Here is a 9,162-nt window from a genome sequence, read left to right as displayed (position 1 = left end):
CATTACAAATGGATCAGACAGGGGAGGAAACTAGAAATGGGAACTTGATTTTAACAATCAGGGTTAGAAGTCCTAGCTGTAGTAGAGAATAGTATTTAATCTATAAAATGCACAATGTTACCCTGTACTCTCCTGGGTTTTCTGTAGATATTCACAAAAAGGACATTTACTATATACTCCAGGGACACCAGGCAGAATTTAGAACCCTATATTCCTCAGCAGAAATTTTCTTTGGCACACATAAGAAAAGAAAAAAGATGAAATGACTCACCAGATTATGAATAGCTGGAGATCCTAACTTCCATGTGGAAATGGGTAATTCAAGCAGATGGGCTTCCTGATTTTCATCTCATGTGGGGATTATGGGTAACCACCGTCTGGCTTCCAATTTGTTTTGAATTTCAAGAGAGGTCCAAAATCATTCAGTTGCTCTTTAAAGTCTGTTTATACACAGAAAAATACTATTAAGAATTTGCACTCTTGGTTTTCTCTTTTTAGTTTTGTCTTGGAGTTTTTCTGTAATCATTATGATCTAGAATGGGGGACTTACGCATTTTATGTGTAAGGAAACTGAGGCCAAAAATAAGTGATTTGGAAGATTATACAATTAGTTAGCTGCATAGCCAAGGCAATAACTGGTGTTCTGGGACTTTTCCCTTCCTCCTTTGTATTTTCAGAGTAACTTAGAACTTGGACTGTCCATTAATTTCCTTTTCATATACTCACGACTACCAGTAATGGTAGCTCTGTAATTTAGCTTGTGGTCTAAATACTGTCAGATTCAATAGCTATTGTGTTGAGCATTTGCTTGAAATTGGAAGCATGAGGAATTAAATCTTGCTCATGGCCAAATGTGTCCATAGGGCAAAAAAGTTTAATGACCCATGTTCTATACAGACATGACTACTCTTTCTCCATCACTGACTTCTTCAGAGTCCCCATAACACTTTATGGCCCTTCCTTGTTTTCCTGCCTGTCATCCTCCACTAGAACAGGATCCACATCACTCTTGCTTTTGTTTCCCCATGCTTATGCCAGCTTTCAGCACACAGAAGCATTGATAAATAATGTATGAATGATATATGAGTAAAGAGGTAATTTGGAAACTCTTTTTATGTCTATCCGTATTAATCTCACTTCTGACCTTTTCAAGTACATTGGTTCATCAGAGGCACAGAGGAAAATCAGACCTGTCTTTCTTCTAGCACCCTGAGCAGCCAATTCAAAAGTGAACAGTGCAGCAGGAGGAGACACTGCAGAACCCTCTTCTTTTGTGCCCACAGAAGTTGACCAAAGCAATCTTAAGCATGTCTGGGTCTCTTGAATATAAGCTGATTTTTTTTTCCCCCCAGAACTCATTTAATTGATTCTTTTTCCCTGGAACCAAAAGCCAGCCTACCTAAGGCTCACAAAGCTGAGTCTGAGAACCTCAGTGGGATCCTCCGGAGTCCTAGAACCTGCCACGTTGCATGAAGGGAGGCTGACTGTGTTCGCCACAGATGTACAGCTCCATGCTTGTATTGGTCAAGAGATGAGTCAGAAAACAAAACTTAGTCCTACCATTCCCATTTGTACCCAGAAAGAGCAGGTAGAAATTTCATCATGTTGAATCAAATGGTCTGACATTTAAAATACATTTTCATGGGGCGCCTGGGTGGCTCAGTGGGTTAAGCCGCTGCCTTCGGCTCAGGTCATGATCTCAGGGTCCTGGGATCGAGTCCCAAATCGGGCTCTCTGCTCAGCAGGGAGCCTGCTTCCCTCTCTCTCTCTCTGCCTGCTTCTCCATCTACTTGTGATTTCTCTCTGTCAAATAAATAAATAAAATCTTTAAAAATAAATAAATAGGGACGCCTGGGTGGCTCAGTTGGTTGGACGACTGCCTTCGGCTGAGGTCATGATCCTGGATTCCCGGGATCGAGTCCCGCATCGGACTCCCAGCTCCATGGGGAGTCTGCTTCTCTCTCTGACCTTCTCCTCGTTCATGCTCTCTCTCACTGTCTCTCTCTCAAGTAAATAAATAAAATCTTAAAAATAAATAAATAAATAAATAAATAAATAAAAATAAAATTAAATACATTTTCATGAACACTAACACCTGAACCCAAAGAAGACAAAAATCATTTGTCTTATTCATCTCAAGCATCAAATCATGAGGCCTAATATAGTGTCCCACTTTGCCTCTTGTACCAACATGGCAAAGGGTTAATGTGCATCGTAGATTCCCTAAACAGTGATCCAGATACAAAGAGACAATGTTATCCTTTGTTTTAGGCACTGCCATCTCATCAGTACTCCCCACTTCCCTCCTTCCAACACAATCAGATTTCTGGTGACATCTCAGTAATTAGATGCAAAAGACACTAGGGCTCCCCAAGCTCCTTTTCAATTCTGTGTCCAGTCATTACTGTTGTTAGTGTTATGCTAACAGAGGTGGGGTGCAGACATTATGTTTTTTTAACAAGAGAGGCCTTTGTGGCAATCACTGTTATATAAAGGCTGTTCTAAAAAAATGCTGTTCTTAATCACCATGTTCCCATCAGATGACATAAAAGAGCTCGTAGCATAGAAAACTCATTCTTCATAAAAGAATATTTCTCAAATACCTAATTAAAAACATTTATCTACCCATCCCAAAGCAGTCAAGTTTTGCACCACTGCCTTAAAACTACCATTTTGCTCCTAGGAGAGTAGTATATTCTTTATCTGGATTACTGTATTCTAGGCAGTTCTAAATCCCACTTACTAACATCCATGTCACCACACTTCAGTACAGGCTGCCACGTTGTGTCATCACCAAAAAGAAGGGGGAAGATCTTGTTAGAAGTGACATGACTTGACTAATTTAAGTTCAATACACTTAACACAATTTTCTGTTTGCCAGAAAGATGCACAGAAAGCCAATAATTGCTTTAAGCTCTGTAATATGTTTTATGCAAAGAGCAGTGCTACACATGGCAAAAGCATATTCTGAGAGTAAAAGAATCCCTAAATACATGTGAATATGAGTTCAAAGCCACATATCTAGTAACTTCTAGATTCTTATTTTATTTCTAAATGAAGTGCAGCCATCGTCTCAAATGGCTTGAAATAAATATTACACACAAAAGCCCTGACTTTTAGTGAATTTTATGTACAGTTTTGCAATAATACAATATGCATATTCCTGAAAATTCTTATACTATGGGGAAAATCTCACAGTAAAAATAACGGGACTTCTAAGGAGGTAGTTTAGAGTACAACAATCACAAACTTCACCTCTGACACATATATGAAAAAATAGGAGTCTAACAGCTTTATATAAATTAAATGATAGGAAATTCATGAATTAGCATGATAAATATGACACTTAACTTTAAAAGTTATCTGAAGCTTGCTATGGAAACTGGAGGGGTCCCAGGTTGTGAGTTTTTATAAAGTTGTATAGGGATTATCTGAAATTGGAAAGAAAATCCAGTACCAGATGTGGGGGCCTGTGCGCCATAGCACAGAGAGAACGGAGAAATGATGTGTGTGCATATGTGAGTTTTCTGGATTTGTACACAACTTACTTCAGCTGCATTTAGTTTTCTGTTCTTACCTAGTGTGCATCCCAGATGAAATTCCAAAAAAGCCAACATAAAATCTGAAATTTGCATTATGCTCAAATCTGTCCCCAGTATATCAACAGCACTGGAATAAATCTGTGTTTCAAAGCAAGTGTTAGAGCAGAACTGACTGTACCAAAGTTTCTGGAGTCAGTAGCATTCCTTGGGAGTTCTCTAATAGTATCACTCTCCAGGTTCCTATAGATAAACAGTGAAGAGTGTATTGGAGCAGGAGAGAACATCACATTCTGGGTCAGTGGTTTAGAGACTCTGAACTTACAAAACCAGACTTGGAATGTTCACTTCTCATCTGTCATTCAGATAAGTTCACTCAGCAGTTGAACATTTAATCAGATCCTAGAGTTCATTTTGTTTCTCTTGGGCATAACATTTCACTGATTTCAAAGATAGACCTTGGAAGATAAGTCTGACTTAATGGAAATGGAAACATTGAAAATCTTTTGAAAAAGTTTTGAAAAGGTCTCAAGCGCATTGCGTGTTCATCTTAGAATCAATGCCCTTCAGTGACTGACATGATTTTTTTTAGCTGGGGAGACTGAGAAAGACAAGACCCCACATTATTTGAGACAAACCTGAAGTTAATTCTGTCTGCACAGTCACTTCCCCAAGTTCATAAACCTCCCTTATGTGGGTTTGAGCTGGATTTTCTGTCACTTACCACCAATGGACTGACACACTGCTCTAGCCTGCTATAATAGCAGAGAATGAAAACAAAAGCCTCCCAGTGGCTCAGCCTGGTGTTTCTGATAGGTTCACTCATGATTCCTATATATTCAGCACCTGCTCCCTGAGAGTTCAAATAGGCAAGCCCCATACCAGCAATTTCCAGTAGTGTTTGGGATCCAATGGCCACACTTTCTGGGCAACCTGAGCAGGGCTTTGTGGGGAGTGGACTGTCTTCCACGCACTCTTCTCCCCCTCAAGCTCACTCTCATAGTGGCACTCAAGGTTCACTCTAATTCTGTACTCCCCAGCTCTCTAGCCAGAACACCTCCTACCCACTCTACTCCCAGGAAACAGGCTCTACGTCCCAACCTCCAAACTTCCTCTTCCTTTTCTTTCTGTCTGATGTGACTTTCTGCTCTGTTCAACCCTCATCTTTCACTTGTTGAGGATCTACAGATCCTCATTGTTCCCCTCTCCACTCTACCCCAACCTTGGAGATGTGTTGATTGATTCCTGTCCCCTTTCCCACTAATTGGCACTTTCTGTAAACCCATGGGGATGAGGGCCCCAACCTGAGCCTAAGCAGAGCTTGCTCTAGGTTCAGAGTAGTCCTGGCACGTCTAATGAGCCAATAGGCCTAGTGAGAGAAGGGATCATGTGACCATTTTCAAGGACTGATACCTGACATGGGTCCTCTCTGACCTTCAGTTTCCACATCTATAAAAGGTGGATAGGAAATAATCATACATACCTCATATAGTTATTGTGAGGTCACAGGACACAATACATTCATGACATCACTTTCTAATGTTATATACAGAACAATACACTAATAGTTTTTGTACATTTTTTGCATCTGCCTCTTGATTTAATTTTAAAATTTTTATTGAAGTAAAATACATATATAGAAAAGTATAAATCATAATTGTATCATTCAATAAATCTTTACAAATTGACATCTGTGCAATCAGCATTCAGATGAAGAATCAACACATTACCAGAACCCTATAACCCAAAAAGCCTCATTCATATCTCTTTCCATTACTGTCTCTCAGCATGGATAACATAGTTACTATCTTAACTTCTAACAGTGTAGTTTAGTATTAATTCAAAAGTTTTTTTTTATTTAAATCGGAACATTCAGTATTTACTCTTTCATGTCTGGTTTTTTTTTTTTTTTTTTAACTAAACCTCAGGTTTATAAGTTTCATCTATGTTGTTGTGTGTGGTTATGAATCTTTATCTACACGGCTGTATGTAGTCAGTGTTTATATATACAATATATCAATTGAAAAAAATATACTGTTGTCAATATTTGAACTATTTGACATGTAAAACCATCAATTTGCATATGGTTCATACTACCATTAATCCACTCCACTACTGATAAGCATTTCAGTTTTCCAATCTTGGTTAACATGAATAGTGTATCTGTGAACACTTTAGCACATGTCTTTAAATGAACATAAGCATAATAGCTGGGTCAAAGGGTACACATATGATCAGCTTTAGAAAGAACTGCCAAACACATTTCCCAATTGAGTGTACCAGTTTACTCTCCCAACCACATCATATGAGGATTCCAGTTGATCCACACCATCACCAACACTAAACATTTTTTCTCATTCAGATTTCAGCCTTTCTGGTGTATATGTACAATTAATGAACTGTGGTTTCAATATGCATTTCCCTAATGAATAATAAACTTGAGCCCATCTTTATATGTTTATTTGGATCTTTTCTTATTGTTAAAGATCTGTTCAACTTTTTGCTCATTTGCTTTTTAGTATATGATCTTTTGCTCAGTTATTTTTCAGTGTATGATCTTTTTCTTATTAATATTTAAGATACCTTTACATGTTCTGGATATGGGTTTTTGTCAGACATATTTTACTTATTTTTCTAATCTACTGCATTTGTATAGAACCCCCTATACACCAATGAATAAAAATGGTGAGGGTAGGCATACATTTTTATCCCCTGATCTTAAGGGGAAAGTTTTCAACATTTTACCAGTGAGTATAATGCTTGCTATGGTGGTTTCATAAATACTCCTTACCAGATTAAAGATGTTCCTCTTTATAACTAGTTCTAACAATTTTATCAAGAATATATGTTGAATCAAAAGTTTATACTCCACCTATTGAAAAAATCATGTTTTATCTCCTTTTCTGTGATGATAAGATGAATTACATTGATTTTGAAATACGAAATCAATCTTTCTTGGAATTACTTCTGCTTTGTTGTGGAGCATTTTTCTTTTTGAGTATCACTTGATTTAATTACAGTGTTATGCTAATAATTTTTATACCCATGTTTATGAGAGATATTGATCTCTAATTTCTTTTTCCATAATTTCCTTGTCAGGTTTTGGGTATGTGGCCATCATTAAAGTAAGAAAGCTGGTGAATGTTTCCTCTGTTTTTATTATCTAGGAGAGACTGCATAAACTGATATTAATTTCATCCTTAAATATCTGGAACACTTCTCTGGTAACGCGCTTTCTTTGTGGGAAGGTTTTTAAAAATGGATTTCAAATTTCTGGCAATAGTAATTTATTTTTTCCCTTATTTTCCTTTGACATTCTGCCAGAGCTTTATTAATTTCAGTAATTTTTTTCTAAAAAGGCTTTATCTTAGTGCTTTTCTCATTCTATTACATCAGTTTCTACTCTTATTACCTTCTTTTTCTTTTCTTTTTCATAAAATTGGTATGTTTTTCCTGCTCTAGTTTCTGGAGATGGAATTTTAAATTATTAATTTGTAACCCCTTTTTCTAATATATATATTTACAGTATACATGTCCCCGAAAACACTGATTTCACTATACTTTATTTGCATCACACAAGGTTAAATCTGTTGTATCTTCATTATGAATCAGTTTGAACTAATTCTCATTTTGATTTCTTTATTTTTATTTATTTGTTTATTTATTTAATTTTAAATTATTTTTTTAAGTAAACTCTATGTCCAAAGTGGGGCTTGAACTCAAGATCCTCTCATGAAGTCATGCTCTACCAACTGAGCCAGCCAGGCATCCCTCATCTTGATTTCTTAATTATTCATTTATGACTTAGAGATGTGTTACTAAATTTCCAGACAGTGGGGTTTTTCTTGTTATCTTATTACTGACTTTTTAGTTAATTGCATTGTAATCAGAGAATAAAGTCTAAGCTATCCCAGGCTTTTGAAATTTCTGGAGATTCTTCATGACTCATCAGAAGGTTGATTTTAGTAAATATTCTATGAGAACTTAAATTGTTATTGCTCACTGCTTATGTTTCAAGTTTCTCAAGATTCCAATTTGTTGCTCCAGACCTATGCAATGGCAAAAGGATTTCCCTCTCCCCAGCAGAGGTGCTACACATGGACCCAGCCTGACCCTCAGCTCAAACCAGAATTAGCAATTACTCTGCAAGAAAAAATAACTGGTGATTCAAAAGCTCATTTGTATAGTTTCCCTCTCTGTAATTTTACGCCACCTAGTCCTTATTGATTCCACAGATTTCTCAAAACTTAAACGGTATGATTTTTGTAATTTATCCATTTTTTCCACATTGCTCCCACGGAATACTAGGCTGTTATGACCTACTACATCCTGCTTAGAACATGAAATCAAGACTCTTAAAATATTGGTAAAAATAAGCAAAGAATTTTTTTTTTTTTTAAAGGAATCGGTCCAAGTAATTTTTGCAATGCAAAGTATAGAGCTCCTAGAGCCTTGATTTACTTTGGCAAACTAGTATTGATTATCTGCTGGTCACAGGCACTATATCATGTCTCATGCCATTAGCAATAAGTTAGACAGTCCTGGTACCAGATGAACTTATAGTCCACAGAGGAGTCAGAAATGGAAACAGATAAATTGCGATGCAATGTATCACCTGTTCAATAAAAGATAAGATTATCTCCTGAAACTCAGAGGAAACAAGAACTGCCTACTCATAGGATTCAAGAGAGTTTACACATAAATAAAGCTACACTTGATTTTGAATCCCAAGAAGAGTTTGAGGCATAAAAGGGGGTATCATATTCTAGCCAAAGAGAGCATTTGCAACAACTTAGTCTCACAAAATGGTATGGAATATTATTCAAGGGTGGGACATGAATGGACCAGAATAGACTCATATGTGTGGGTGTCTGGAGTTGAGGTGCATGTGTAAAAATAAGGTCAAAGAGGTAATTTCTAGCCACATTAGAAGGGGCATTGAATGCCAAGCCAGAGGTTTTAGAGGTCACACTGAAAGCTATCTGGAGTTCACAGAGATACTTAAACAAAAGTAAATCACATGATTAAATTTAAGAAACAAGAGTTCCAGCACCAGTGGAGAAAGCAGAATGAAAAGTGAAGGACCTCAGGAAAAGGAATGTTTGCAGGGATCCCAATAATGAAATTTTTCTATAATGCTATTTATAGATCATTTATGGATTTGGATAAATAAATCATGAAAATGACTGATAAAATCACCCTCTAAAATCTATTAATAGAGACTACAACTGACCAAAGCACAATGCTTACCTCACTGTCTTGTCATTAATGTGTTTTGTTTGTTTGTTTTTGTTTTTGTTTTTTAAACACTCACTGTCTTGTCATTAATGTGTTTTGTTTGTTTGTTTTTGTTTTTGTTTTTTAAGGGGGAAGCAGGCTCCCTGCTGAGCAGAGAGCCTGATGTGGGACTTGATCCCAGGACCCTGAGACCATGACCTGAGCCAAAGACAGAGGCTTAACCCACTGAGCCACCTAGGTGCCCCCATTAATGTGTGTTTTGATGCCACTAAGTAAACAGGTCTCTCCCAAAAGGAGTTCTTTGTTTTTACAGTGACTCTAATTTTCTTAAAGATCCTGAGAGAAACCCAAAAAGCATATTTTTAGTCCTCTTTCTGTTTTATAT

General features: G+C 36.9%; 1 long non-coding RNA gene across 5 annotated transcripts in view; it reads right to left on the bottom strand.

Annotated features, from left to right (window-relative positions):
• Positions 1–282: 282 nt before the first annotated feature.
• LOC116569293 overlaps positions 283–9,162 on the bottom strand; it is a 138,332-nt gene continuing 129,452 nt past the window's right edge. For all 5 annotated transcript variants that reach the window (XR_004276962.1, XR_004276959.1, XR_004276963.1 and 2 more), the window contains exon 5: positions 283–440. This is a non-coding gene — a long non-coding RNA (uncharacterized LOC116569293). The remainder of the gene's footprint in view (positions 441–9,162) is intronic.

Source organism: Mustela erminea, chromosome 11 (assembly GCF_009829155.1).
Source record: "Mustela erminea isolate mMusErm1 chromosome 11, mMusErm1.Pri, whole genome shotgun sequence".
Classification (NCBI taxonomy): domain Eukaryota; kingdom Metazoa; phylum Chordata; class Mammalia; order Carnivora; family Mustelidae; genus Mustela; species Mustela erminea.
This window is presented reverse-complemented; position numbering and strand designations above follow the sequence as displayed.